Source organism: Pteronotus mesoamericanus, unplaced genomic scaffold, assembly GCF_021234165.1.
Source record: "Pteronotus mesoamericanus isolate MK-2021 breed Mesoamerican mustached bat unplaced genomic scaffold, CSHL_Meso_final contig_246, whole genome shotgun sequence".
Lineage (NCBI taxonomy): Eukaryota > Metazoa > Chordata > Mammalia > Chiroptera > Mormoopidae > Pteronotus > Pteronotus mesoamericanus.
Window position 1 is genome coordinate 10,690,948 of NW_026555104.1, and position 14,599 is coordinate 10,705,546.

Sequence of the window (14,599 nt, forward strand, 5' to 3'; positions counted from 1 at the left end):
TTGGCTAGTGCTGCAGCACTACTAGGGCTCTCTCATCCTTCAAAATGCTTACATGGCATCATCTCCAATAACCTGAAGAGTGAGCACCCCCTCCCACAGAAGTCAAATCCAGAGCTATTAACACCGGGCTTCAGGGAAAGATATAAAGAACTAGTTTGGAACCTTGAGAGTCATTCCCAAACTATGCACCATGCTATTAAAATCACTGATAGGTTCTCTACACTCTCTTCAGTCTGTTAGTATAAGTCCGAGCCCTTCAACCTGCTGTTTCAAGTCTTCTAAACATGGTCCCATTTCATCTCCCAGGCTCCTGTTGGGTTCCCTTCCCCCTAGTCAGACTGAAGGGTGGCTATTTCTTCTCCTAGAAATCAATGCCTGTCAAACCCTATTTATCATGTAAGGCTTGCCTCAATCAGCCTATGGTAGATTAAAGATGACTGCAAATTTTTTATACTCCTTCCACCCAGAGGTAGTCATTTTCCTTCTTCTTGAATTGGGTTTGTCTTGTGTCTTATTTTGACCAATAGAATGCAGCAGAAATGACAATGTAAGTCCAAGACTGGGTTCTTAAAAGACCTGAAGATTCCATTTTTACATGCTTGGAATGTTCCATCTCAGAACATTCATGCTGTGAGAGGCCACACAGAGGAGACTTATGGTATTCCAATTAACAGCTTCTGCTGAACTCCAAGCCAACAGCCAGCACCACTACTGCTATGTGACTGAGTCATCTTAGACCATGCCAGCTCAGTCGAGCTTCCACATGACTACAGTACCAGACAACAACACAGAGAACAGAAAACCCACCCAACTGAGCCCAGTCAACCCACAGACTTGTAAGCGATAACAACTAGTATTTGTTTTTGGTCAAGGAGTTTGCGGGTAGTTTGCTATGCAACAACAGACACCTGAGGACAGCTCCTCTATGTGTTCTTCCAGGATTACTCAGATATCTTAGACCACTGGCTACATGGTTTTAGTTCACTTTTGGCACTTCTTATGCTTTCCTTTATGTGACAGTTCTCTTATTTCTTTTATTAGTAAGACAAGGATTGAATCTCTTCCCTCCTTGTATATTTATAAGAGGTTGTGTACACAGTAGTCACTCAGTAAGTCAATATTGAATCAAAATTAAAGCTGTGTAGGACTAGCCTTACTGATTCTCCAGATCATTGATTTCCATTAAGGTCACACCAAGAGCCATATGAGACTTTATTAAATCCTTGGGAGGGCCACACTTATAATGTCTATACAGCAGTTGTTCTCAAAGTGTGGTCTCCAGAGTAGCAGCAGCATCTGGGAACTTATTAGAAATGCAAATTCTGAGATCTTACTCCAGGCCCACTGAATCATAAAATCTGCGGGTAGGGCTCAGCAATTTATGTTTAACAAACCCTCCAGGTGATTATGCTCAATACCAAAGCTTGAAAACCACTGCTATATAGAATAAGGCCACGTTCCTTTATATGCTTAAGAAATTCCGACATTTCGTCCCTGGAGTTATCTACCTGGAATGGTAAGGACAAAATTTTTCTTCAAAGAATATGAGAACAAACTAAAAAAACACTTGAGGTTTCAATATATAAGGACTCTCCTTTAAGCCCCAGGTCTTACTGCTATCCTGCTTTACCATGGCTACTGAAAACAGCACTGGGTTGGCAAATTATCCTAGCTCCATGCTTCTCTGGAGTCTTGAGCATGCATGTCAGGATGCCCAGCAAGTCCTCACAACTCACTGCTCCCTTTCTTCTCTGTTTCCTTGGTGGAATCTGAAGAGGGTCCTAATTAGGAAGGAGACAACTGGAGGCACACTGGCCTGTGGGGAAAGGTCTTCAAGCTCTGGAGCCCCACAGGGGATGTCATCTGTAAAGTCTACCTTTGTTCTCTCCAGTGTAAATCTGCATAGGCCACACCCAAACTAATGAAACGCACACATGTAATTTGCAAAGGCCTACAAACTCTGTTATGCTTCAGCAGCTCTCATATTAAAATTAACTCTGAAAAGGCTGTCACCTCTGATTCTGTTTTTCATCATTGTTTTCATCTGTCCACTGGCTTTGTACCAAGATACCCTACGCCACATGTAAAGCAGAGAACAGCGAGGCAAGGTGGTACAGGCTTAGATCTTTTACCAAAATGTGAATGGCCTCCTGGCTACCCTAGATACTTCCTCCAATCTATTCCCAACACTGCTGGCAGAATGATTTATTTAAAACACAATTCTGATCATATCACTCTTCAAATTAATAAGGCACTATCCATTACAGGATAAAGTTTAAGCTCATCAGTACTACAGGTAAGACCTCCGTGGCCAGAACCCTTCGTCTTTCTCCACCTCCATTCACCTCCATTAAGTTCAGTGGCTCCCTACAGAGCCCGTACTGTTTCTCAACTCTTTCTCTGTTCATTTCAGAGCCTCTACCCACAATCACAAAAGCTGAGTCTTCCTGTACTCTTCCACCTGGTGGACTCCTTATATTTTGAGGACTTAAGTCAGTGGTTACCTCCAGGAAGACTTCTCTGACAGCCCCCAATTCCCTATGGCACTTGTGTGCCACAGTGTATTGAAACTATATTATGTATCCAAATCCCTTCTGTCTCATTTACCTTTGTACCTCTGCTCTCCACACAATGCCTGGCATACAGCAGGTACTCAATAAACCCTTAATGAATTGGGGAACACTAAAAGAATGGGCTTCTAGGAAGTGAAGGTAACCACCTCCAAAGTCATGAGGCAAGGCAATACAATTGGGCAAGTGCTCGCTTTGGTGGTTAAGTACACATAAAATTACTGATGTTTTCTAAGTCACAAAACAATGAGACATCAAAGTCTATACCTGCAAATCTGAACTTCACAGTAAACCAAGCCAGCCTACTCATTTAAATCTCCTTTATTCTTTATTTATAAATCCTCACCAGAGGACGTTTTCATTGACTTTTTTTTTTTTTTAAAGAAAGTGGAAGGGGTGGGGGGGTGGGGATGGAACATTGATTTGTTGCCTGCTGTACAAGTCCCAACCAGGTACTGAATCCACAACCTAGGTATTATGCCCTGACCAGGAATCGAACCAGCGTCCGTTCGGTGCATGGAACAACGCTCACATCAACTGAGTCACGTGGCCAGAGCTAAATCTCCTTTAAACAATTTGATTTCTTGTTTCTCTTTCTTAATATAGGGGTAAATGCTTAAATTTTTTATTTTATTTTTAGATTTTATATATTTATTTTTAGAGAGAGGGGGAGGGAGGGACAAAGAGAGGGAGAGAAACACCAGTGTGCGAGAGATACATCTCACATGCCCCCAACTGGGCAACTCAGCCTGCAACCCAAGCATGTGCCCTGACTAGGAATCAAACCAGCGACCCCTTTGGTTTGCAGGTCAGCACTCAACCCACTGAGTCCCACCAGCCAGGGCTGAAATTTTTATTAAGAATCTCTCAAAAGTAGCTTTTGGTTGGTTTCTAAAGAATCTCTTTTAGAGGTAAGTTTCCGATCACACATTTTTCATAATTCTAGATTATGAGCACAGGCTCCTCTTGTCTGCCCTAACGTGTGCGATGAAGGCTATGAGTTTAGGGTTATCTCCAGGATGAACACTTAAAAAGAGTAAGGACTTGCTGGGATTTTGCTGCTTTCTTAAGAGACAGAAATAAATTTGGAAATGTGGTTATCTTGAGGGGAGGTAGTAATACCTAAGATGAGATTGAAAAGGAAGGAAGGTCTTTATATCTAGAAAACGATCATCATAGGCATAGCAGGAACACAGGAACTGCCCATCATAATGCTTTCTCATAATGATATTTCCTCTTCGCTTCTAGCAATTCCTTTCAACCAATTTAGAAGGTGGTTTTTTAACCCAAAAGGAAACACGATTCATGAAATGCCTCCAGGAAAGTCAGACTGTCATCTAGGTAAGCAGCTCAGAAACTAGTTCCTGAAAAAAGCTGTTTTACAAATAGACTAGTTTTGTTCCATTCAAAATACTGCCAGCGGGGAAAGGATTCCAAGGAGAAAGGAGATTCTATAGCCTCAGGGGGCTCAAGTACAAATCCTGAGAACTTCTCTACCTCAGCAGCCCATCTTAAAGCTCTTCCCCCCAAAAGAATGATGTACCTGTAAGTTTAGTGTGCAACTTTGAAATAACTACAAGGCATACCTCAGAGATATTGTGGGTTCAATTCCAGACCACTGCAATAAAATGAGTATTACAATAAAGAGTCACGCAAATTTTTTTGTTTCCTAGTGCATATAAAAGTTATGTTTACATTCTACTGTAGTCTATTAAGTGTGCAATAGCATTTTCTAAAAAACAAACACTATCTTTTTTTTAACAAACAATACCTTAATTAAAAAATACTTTATTAAAAAAAATGCTAACCATCATTTCAGCCTTCAGTGAACTGTAATGTTTTTGCTGCTAGAGTGTCTTACCCTCAATTTGTAAAACATAGTACCTGTGAAGTGCAATAAAGCAGACTGCAATAAAACAAAGTATGCCTGTATATGCATGCCAATCTTTAAAAATCATGACATGCCTGTCAAAAACAAAAATGCCCAGAACAAAAATAACAACAAACCAAGGCTCTGTCCCAGCTCCCCTTCATCCTCATATATCAATGATGACTGGGTGCTGAGGGTCACTTTCTACTAAAGGAAATCATTAAAAGCTGAAAGTCAGGTAGTGCTGAAATTATTCTGTCAGAGTTTCCGCTGCTCAACAGTGAAAACCATGAAAACACTATTGCTGCTCGTAAGGACAACAATGCTTCCTAATCACTAAAGCTTAGAAATAGCACAGTGATAATCTCATTTTACATCTAGATAGTGTATTACAGTTCACAAAGTCTTCTTCCAGTACACAGATGCTCTTACTTGATTTTCATCACCATACTATGAGAATTAATTCTTATTATCATCACAGAGGTGAGGAAACTGACTTATATGAAGTCATGGAGCCAGGAAGTAGCAGAATTAGAACCCAAATCAGTTTCCTGATCAGTTTCAAATCTTGAGTCCAAACTGTTTTTAAAGAACCATTATTAATTATTTCTGGGGAACAGTGGAATATCCATCAGGGTATCTTCCTCAACCTCAAGGTCGAGCATTTTCTTCTACATCAGTTAATATTTACTGAGTTCCCACTGCTTACTAACCAATGCCACAAGGAGGTGTCACACTGAAGGAAGGGCATAAAACAAAGTTATGATCTACCTCATCAAGAAGTATAGCCTTTGAGGAGAGAAGATCAAATTCATTTGTACACTCAAGCATTTATTGGACATTTTATGCTAGGCAATACACTAACTGGTGAGATTTCTGACATGGTCCGTACTCTCAGGGATCACAGGCTAGAGTTGTGAAAAGGATAGCTGGCAATGAGATCACATACAATCAACTACCAACTGATTCTTGCCATACAAACTAATGTAAGACAATTGCTCATGGATGCCAAACTCAGCAACGAGCATCAAAATTTGGTCATTAAGTACCTGAAAATGACAGTGGCCTTTTCCCTGCTCTCTCTCCACAATCTAGAGCTATTCAGCAAATAATTCAGCCAGTGATCCTTTAAAAATGACAAAGTTAAGGATCTCGAGGGATTCAGAAAGAAATTATAGTTTTAATAGAAGCAGGTATATTTCTGCATTCTGAAAAACTACTTGATGAAAGGAGGGTTCTGGGAGTAGGAGACTTTTCCTGGGCATAGGTGTTTAAGTCCTATCTAGCACCCAATAGTATTTGAACCTTTAGATTATGTCTAAGAACTGTCCAAGTCCTGAGAAGGAAGGTGAGTTGTGGAATAGTTGTCTTTGGTATGTGAGCAGGTTTTTCTTAGGAAACTGGTAACTCTTTAGTCAACAGGCCAAGGATCTCTATTTTCTGGCTTCAAAGAGAGTATAACTTGTAGTGCTTCAAGACAGGCACTCCTTTCCACAGCAGAGAAGAGGGTGCCCCATTAAGATGGAGTTCCTTCCCATCTTTACTGCTTGTGGATGTTTCCTTCCAAATCACTTGTTAAAAAGCACTGAACTACAATTCCTGGCTACAAAATGCCTGTTCACTGCTTTCCAAGTCGTTATTTATCTACCTATTTATTTACTGAAATATTTTACTCACTGCAATATTTATTCTAAGAGAGAGGAGAAGGGAGGAGAAAAAGAGGGAGAGAAACGTTGACGTGTGAGAGAAACATCGATTAGTTGCCTCTCATACACCCCAACTACCAGGGACTGGCCCTCAATCCACACATGTGCTCTGACCGGAAATTGAACTGGTGTCCTTTTAGGTTTGCAGGATGACTCCCAACCAACTAAGCCACACACCCACCAGGGCTCACTGTTTATTTTAACCACCTGATTTTAAAGACATTCTGTTAGCTATAAAATAGTTCATAACAATTTAGAGCTCTAAATCTTCAGAGACTGTACAATTGAAAGATATGTGTCTCAGAGTTTGATGTGGCTCTCTATGAGGCCTAAGAGGGCCTATAAACTGTTAACAGTAGTATCTGTACACAAAACAATTAGAAAGCTGGTCAAGGACATCAACTTTTCAAAACTTAAACTCCTACGGCCAACCTCTGCAGTAGGACTCCAGTATGTAGACAAATACAAACAACCCGTCTCCATTACTGATGAGGGTGTCTACATAGGTCCATTTCAGGAATTATCAAAGAGAAAACCACAAATACACACCCCTCAGCTAACTGTAAAGCCTGTATTGACAAACTTCTCCATATGAAATATTCAAAGCCAGGAGCCAGATGATCCCAACTACAGCCAAAGGACATAACCCAATTTTAAGTTAGAATGCTTCTTTCAGAGTTCACTAATGAGGATGCAGCTCACCACTGCAGGTGGAAGATACTGGTAGTTGTCATGGTTCTTGGCTCTAATTAAAAGGATCTATTTCAAGTCATACACTAGCATGGCTCATCAGAGTCTAACCTCACTCATCTCCCTTGCCTATTAATGCATGTGAACCTGCACAATATTAACATTTACTTCAGACTTAGTACCCACCAGTGGGACTTGTTGCTCTGCATTAATTATCCATATAGTGCAAGCAGTTTTTCAGTATGGAACTGGAAGGGAGAAGGGGGAGGGAAACAAAAGAACAAAGGGAGGAGGGAAGAGGTGGAAGGAGAGAGGGAGATAGGGAAGCAGAAAGGCTGCTTTTTATTTCAAAGACCTGTTTTTTTACACTATAACATGCAGGTAAAAATGGTGTTGCATTCTGGACTTGTTTTTTAAAATATGCTAGGTTACTGATGTATAGCTTGCAAGTATGCATCCAGTTAAGTGACGCTGACATTTTAAAACTTGAGCTAAAGGCAGCCAGAGAGACATGAAAATATTACTTAACCAAATTAAAGGCCTTGGTGTATGTCTTAGAACAAAAGGAAGCAAGTGGATGAAAAATATTTAAGAAAGAACATACTCCATTTTTTCTTCCTGGACTGACAAAATATTCTCTTTAACACCAATACTTAATAGGAAAACTATGTAAACAGCACATCTGTACAATAACATACAACAGCTTTCTAGTCACGTTTTCTTCTAAAAGAGGTCAGTTGCATGAACTGGTAGCATCCCTCCTGTCATAACACATCATTCTCCAAGCATCAGAAGCTCTTTAGTTATACATGGAAGTTTCCGTTGAAATAAAATATCAGTTAGACTAAGAAAGATCTCACTGGCTCCCTAACAACATATGTATGTCACCTCCTTTTTTTGGTAGTGGCGAGGTGTTCAGCAAGCAAACAATAGCACTGAGCAGTTTTGGATTTTAATTTCACAGTTCATAGGTCTCATCCATCTATCTGAGGTCCACTACCAGATAAAAATCCTGCAATTATATTTAATGGCATTGTGCAGTACCAAATGCGAAAGACAATATATATTCAGAACAGGGCTACTCCCTCAGACTGGCCCTGCCACCTTCAGGTAGCTCAGGAAATTTGCTGGTACTAGCCAAAATGCGAGTAAAGGTGACTGCTAGTGGGACCACAATCAGGTCTCAGCCTCCCAGCAACCATCTTGACCTATAAAGACACCTGCGAGTAGAGAAAACAAGCCTTTTATACATTTTTTAAAAAATCCTCACCCGAGGATACGCTTCTATTTATTTATTTATTTTTTTGAGAAAGATAAACTTTGATGAGAGAAACATCAACTGGTTGCCTCCTGTATGTGCCCCAACTGGTGACTGTACCCACAACTTTTTGGTGTACAAGACGATGCTCCAATCAACTGACCCACCTGGCCAGGGCCAAGTCTTTTATAAACTGAAACCAGCTACTGTCCTGGAAAAGCTAAGAGGCCCTAGGTAAAGTTTAACTTAAAAATATCTTTTAAATTTTAATTTTTTTTTTTATTTTAAAAGATTTTATTTTTTAGGCAGAGGGGAAGGGAGAAAGAGGGACAGAAACATCAATGTGTGGTTGCCTCTCATGCGCCTCCTACTGGGGACCTGGCCTGCAACCCAGGCATGTGCCCTGACTGGGAATCAAACTGATGACCCTTTGGTTCACAGGCCGGTGCTCAATCCACTAAGCCAGGGCTAAAATTTAAATTTAAAGCTGTATTAATATACCCAAATTTAATGGTTTATGCTTTGAGGGAACAAAGTTTAATGAAATTTAAATGCCAGCAGAAATAGTAAGCTTCCTCCGGACATTTATGTGGCCACCAGTTTTTATCTTCAAGTATGACCTACCTTTCAAAGGAAGGGAAGATGGTCATATTGAAGAATATTGGAGAAATGTAAGCATAAAGTTCACAGGGTGGGAGTCCCATTGACCTTAATCCCTTACCATTTTTCATCCCAGCTACTGACTCAAACACAGTTAATGCCACAAAGTAAAAAATACAAGGACTGCTGATTTTTTCATGCAAACTCTCAGCAGCAATGTTAACAAGGAGTCCAATGAAGTGCCAGGCCATTACAAATACCCCATTGAGAAACTCAGCTAGTTGCGTCATTTCCACAGGCATACAATCCTTTCAAGCTAGCTGACTATGCTCCCAAATTTTATTGCCTACCAAGTAAGGCTGGCCTGTGCCATCCTCCCAGTGAAGGCCACCTGGAGAAGAGGGTTACAAGTTAGTGCAATGGAAGGAGGGGGGAGGGAAGGCAGAATACCGTCAGTTATACCAGGTGTTTTCTTCTGCTAACTTCGCTACAAGCTGAGCCCAGGTACTACAGGATCTGATACTACTGGTTTGGCTATTCTTGCAACCCTGGCTTTTCTAGAATGAAAAATGGGCTGGCCACAAACATTTTCAATATGGGCTCCATTCATTCACCTCATGATAGATTTAGGAGCCCACCTTTTCTGATAAAAGAGTCAACATTCTGGTCTAAACGGTCACTTCCAACACTCCTAGGAAGCACTGCATTGGGAAGAGGAACCAACAATTACAATTGTGTATTCCAGATGAGTTCAGATGTATAAAAAACTGAGTACTGTTCTGTGGTCAAATTTTAGTAAAAATTTACTACAAGGTAATAGCGAGGCCACACTACTTTGCAGACACAGCTCAGGAAATCTGTATTAATTACGTCTTGTAGATACTGGACCTAAAATTCTATAAAGGCTGGGAAAACTAAAAAAATACTATGTCTTTATTTGAAATCTGTCTAAATACAGGGTGGGGAAAAAGTACATTTATAGTTGTGAGTATGTGAAATAGTTTATTCTTGTATTATTATTTATTAATTATTGTATCATTTTCCATACGAACTATAAACCTACTGTTGCTGCACCTTGTATATAGAGAGCAGGTGTCTACCTAAGACCCAGCCGTTTTTCCCTAAGGAAGTTTTCTGCTTCATTTACCCTCCTCTGACAGGGTCATCTGTTTAAAAAGAAAACAAAAGAAAAAGAAAAAGAAAGAAAAAAAGGAGGGAAAATAATGCAATGCAGAATAGCATAGGGATTATTCCTTCCTTCTTTTACCCTTACCTTCTCCCCTCCTCCAATTTTACTCATAAACCTCAAAGCCCTGCCCCCTGCCCCCCACATGACTGAAGTAATCTCCTGGGCACACTGTCAAATTGACGTGATGGTTTGGTGCCACAGCTAAGTGCTGACTTGGGCTCCTGAAACCTTCCAGTTATACCCTCAGTGACCTATTTAAGAGTTGAACCTACTTCTCAGAGACAGAGCACCATGATTTTTCCCTTTGGCCCGGTTTTTTCTCAGATGGTCCCTAGTCAAAGAATGATTTCCCTAAAGACCTGAATACGTGCACAAAAACGGTAATATCTAAGGAAAGCTTGTATGCAGTAAGCACACAAGTCTTTGACTTGAGCTCTTCCCTGTAACTTAAATTGCAGACACTTCTCTTCCTATTCAGCTTACTTCAACACCTACAAACTATAGCCTGCAGTCAGATGTCTGACATCATGGAATTAGGTGTTAGAATTAAGGTAGAATGGTAAGTGTCACTTATACTATGCAAAACCATGAGGACTACAGAGGGATAAAGCAAAACAGAAAACAATGTTTATTATAGAGCCAAAATTAGTGGCAGAATTCTCCCTAATTTAAGGTGTTCTTTCAAAAAATGGCAAGCAAAATCAAATAAGGTTTAAAGTAGTAAACCTATGTATAAAACTATGAATAGCTACAGGTTTTACACACACTTAATGATTAGCGGTATGTAATTTTCATAATTTAACCAGTAATTAATGACTGTCAATGGAAAAAGTTCACTATAGAGTTTCCCTCTAATGGTTTCAGAGTTTTGTTGAAATCCAGAATCAGCAGAATTCTACTACCCTGGGAATTTAAAAGCTACCAGCTCATCACAGGAGCCCATGACTGCTGGAAAACAGAACAAGAGTAGCTCCGCATTGCCCAAGTTTGTAATGCAGAGACTTACCTAAACTTACTTGAAGTCCTGTGCATTTCACTAGATTCTCTGCTTTGTTTTTTGCACAAAGGCAGACAGGAGAAAAACAGTACTCAATATCCTTCTGACTATCACAGCTGGATAAAAGCCTGTGAATGTGTTTGTATAGCCACAAACAGAATTCCACCCTGGAGCTCAAGCTCGCTGGTCATTCTGAGCGGTTCTCCCCATCCCTGCCTGGCCTAGAGGTGAAGTGATGTCTTTGGGTTACAGTTAAATCCAAACCTGCGGAGAGTCCTCTCTTGCTCACTCAAGCTTGTATCAAAAAGAGCCTCCTACAGAGCCCAAATCAGTGGCAAAGACTGATTGATGCTTAGTTCATGCGTGGCGTTTTCCCTACCTTGCAGTTACTCTGTCTTTTGTCCTCTCAAGACTGGGAAACATTTTCCCAGAGTTACGCTGTACAATTTGTCAGAAAACAGGGGAAGGGCAAAGATTAAATACCAAAGGAATGGTCACTGTTTGTGTTAATAAAGGTGCCATCCACTTGGAAGAACCCAGACATAATTTCTGTTCCCCAAACAGTGTTTATCTTTGCACATCTCTCATTAGCAATACCACTAGGTATTATGCAGCAGTGAGCAGAAGAAATAGGTCAGCCTCTGGCTTTCAAGTACAGATGCTCCTTGACTTAATGATGGAGTTAAATGCCAATAAACCTATAGTAAATTGAAGATTTTTTGAGTTGAAAATGCATTTAATACACCTAACCTACTGAGCATCATAGTTTAGCCTAGCTGGTTTCTATTGAATTTGTATTGCTTTTGCACTATCATACAGTCAAAAAATCTTAAGTTGACCATTGAAAGTCAGGGACTATAGTGAATTTGGTGTACTACTGCAAAAGGGAAAGTAGTTATTTGAATGAGGCGAGTTTTTCATTACCTAGAAAATTTTTATCTATCTGCAAGGTATACTTGGAATTTGCTTATTGTGAATTCCCCAACAGCTCTATGCAGTAGCGAAGTCCCTTTGTGCTGATGGGTGAAATTAATGATTTCACATTTTATCAGTGTCTATTATAACCCTCAGTGTCTTTTGCCTCCCACGCAAATGTGCTAAAACTTCATCTTTGTTCTTATTTGCTAAGACCTAGATTTAGAAATAACCTTAGGCTTAAAGGATGAGAATTCTGATATCCATAAATGGTAGGCAGAAAAAGGAGTCACCTTTTTATTCTTCTTAACTGTTCTTGAGTCATGGGAAAAGCAGTCAGCTAGTGACCTGTGCATGCGTCCTGGGCATAGTGACAAATACGCAATACCAAAGTGCCTTTCTGAAATTTGGTCTAGGACTTGCACTGAATACAATGTCCTCCTCTTTCAGGAAACTGGCAAGGGGACAGCTGTACTCCTGTCCTGTCTCTTGGGAGGATAGCATTATGTAGAGGTGCTCTTATAAGTGTCACTCATTGAATGGCAACGCAGCTGGCCATGTTGTATTCCCTGGGGACTCTAAGTCAAAAGAAAAGCACAACAGAGGTGGGAAAACAAACTCCCCCCAACTCCTACTCTAGTGACTTACAACTCCGGCATCTTAAAATAAGAATGCATCTCCAGAAGCTTGTGCTACATTATAATAATAAGTGCTGCCATAACTTCAACCAGAATCATCCACTAGGGTGGCCTGCTTAACTAAACACCCAAGGAATTGTTGTAAATGTGCTAGGGGGTGGGATAAGAAAGTTCAGAGATGGATTTCAACATTCTCACCCATAGCCACAAGCAAACAACATTCAGCTTCATCTATACTCTATTACCCTGTCACCTATAGATGTACCTGTTTCTGTTCAGAAGCAGGACATCTGCATTTCTAGGTAGCAAAAATTCTCTTCGGAGCATCAAAGCAGACTATTTCTACCAGTATAAAACCTGCAGGCAAACATTCTCTGCATTCTCTCCCTATTTACTGCTACCTGGGCTTACATAAAGACACATATAGCCCTGGCCGGGTGGCTCAGTTGGTTGAAGCGTTGTCCCGCACAAAAAAAGGTTGCAGGTTTGATTCCGGTCAGGGCACGTACCTAGGCTGCGGGTTCGATCCCCAGTCGGGGTGCGTACAGGAGGCAACCGATCAATGTTTCTCTCTCACATCGATGTTTCTCTCTCTCTTTCTCCCTTCCTCTCTCTAAAAAAGAAAAAAAAAAAATAGAAAGAAAAAAAGAGAAAAAAATCAATAAACATATCTTCCTTGGGTGAGAATTAAAAAAAAGAAAAAGACATATAAACAGGTGTATTCACTGCAGTGTACAACAAACTTTTTGTCCTTGTTAACCAGTTCAAAAGACAGCTTATTAATTAATCTGGAGTTACTTCTATCCCAAGGTGTTACCAATCAAACTGAGGCAATCAAAATCTTCCTCCTTAAGCCAGGGGCCCTGATGTATAAGTGCCTACACACAGAAATTTTCTGTTGTGGCTGGTGGGTGCCGGGTGGACACTCTGTTTTAAGGTAGGTGGTGGATTTTTTAATACTTCTTCTAGGATAACTTCCAGCCTTAGAATTCTTTGCTGAGAAGGGTCACTAAGAAAAGTTGAAATAGCAACATACCAAAAGCACATTGTAAGGTTCTTTCCACTGAGATGCACCATCCTGACTGGAGTTCGCAGAAGAAACTCTTTATTCACTGTCATTACATAGAGTAAACATAGGCATAGAATTCAAGTGTGCTTAAATCATGACCTTTTTCTAGGTAAGACTCAAAAATTGAAAAATAAAAATAGGGGAAGTGAAACGAACACCCACAGAATGGGAGAAAATACTTGCAAATCATGTATCTGACAAGGGATTTGTATATAGAATATATAAAGAACTCTCAGAACTCAATAATAAAAAAACCAAATAACCCAATTAAAATTGGGCAAAGGATCTGAACAGATGTTTCTTTAAGGAAATATACAAATGGCCAATAAGCACATGAAAATATGTTCAATATCATTAGCCAGCAAGAAAATGCAAATCTAAATCTCAGTAGGACAGCACTTCATGTCTACTGGATGGCTTTAATCAGGAAAACAGATAATAACAAGTGTTGAAAAAGATATGGAGAAACTGGAACCTTCCGCCACTGCTGGTGGGAATGTAAAATGGTGCAACCACTTTGGAGAATAGTCTGGCAGTTCCTCAAATGTTAAATATAGGAGTTACCTAGCAATTCTACTCCTGGATATACACCTAAGAGAAATGAAAACAGATGTTCACACAAAAACTTGCATACCACTGCTGCTAGCATCATTATTCAACATAACAAAAAGTTCAAACAACTCAAATGTCTACCAGCGGATGAATAAATAAATTTTATTTACATGTATTATATCCACACATGTAATAGTACTCAGCTATATAAAGGTAAATACTGATAAATCCTATAAGAATGAACCTTGAAAACCCACTGGCCCTTTTGTTGCTTTTTAAAAAGATTTTTTTTATTTTTAGAGAGTGGGAGAGGGAGGAAGAGAGGGAGAGAAACATCGATTGGTTGCCTTTCACACATATCCCGTGGGGATGGACAGAGGACTTAATCGCAACTCAGGCATGTGTCCTAGGAATCATATCAGTGATCATTTCCTTTGCAGGATGTTACCCAACCAACTAAGCAACACCAGTCCTGGCTACTGAGCCCTTCTGAATAACACTTGTACTTTCCCTCAGAGCTTAATAAAAACCAGTGTTCATTTAAC

The 14,599-nt window shown here is 40.1% G+C and overlaps 1 protein-coding gene across 1 annotated transcript in view; it reads right to left on the bottom strand.

Moving 5' to 3' along the window:
* The window catches only part of PHF12 (PHD finger protein 12), a 39,386-nt gene that overhangs the window by 18,457 nt on the left and 6,330 nt on the right, over nt 1-14,599 (bottom strand). The window lies entirely within an intron of this gene.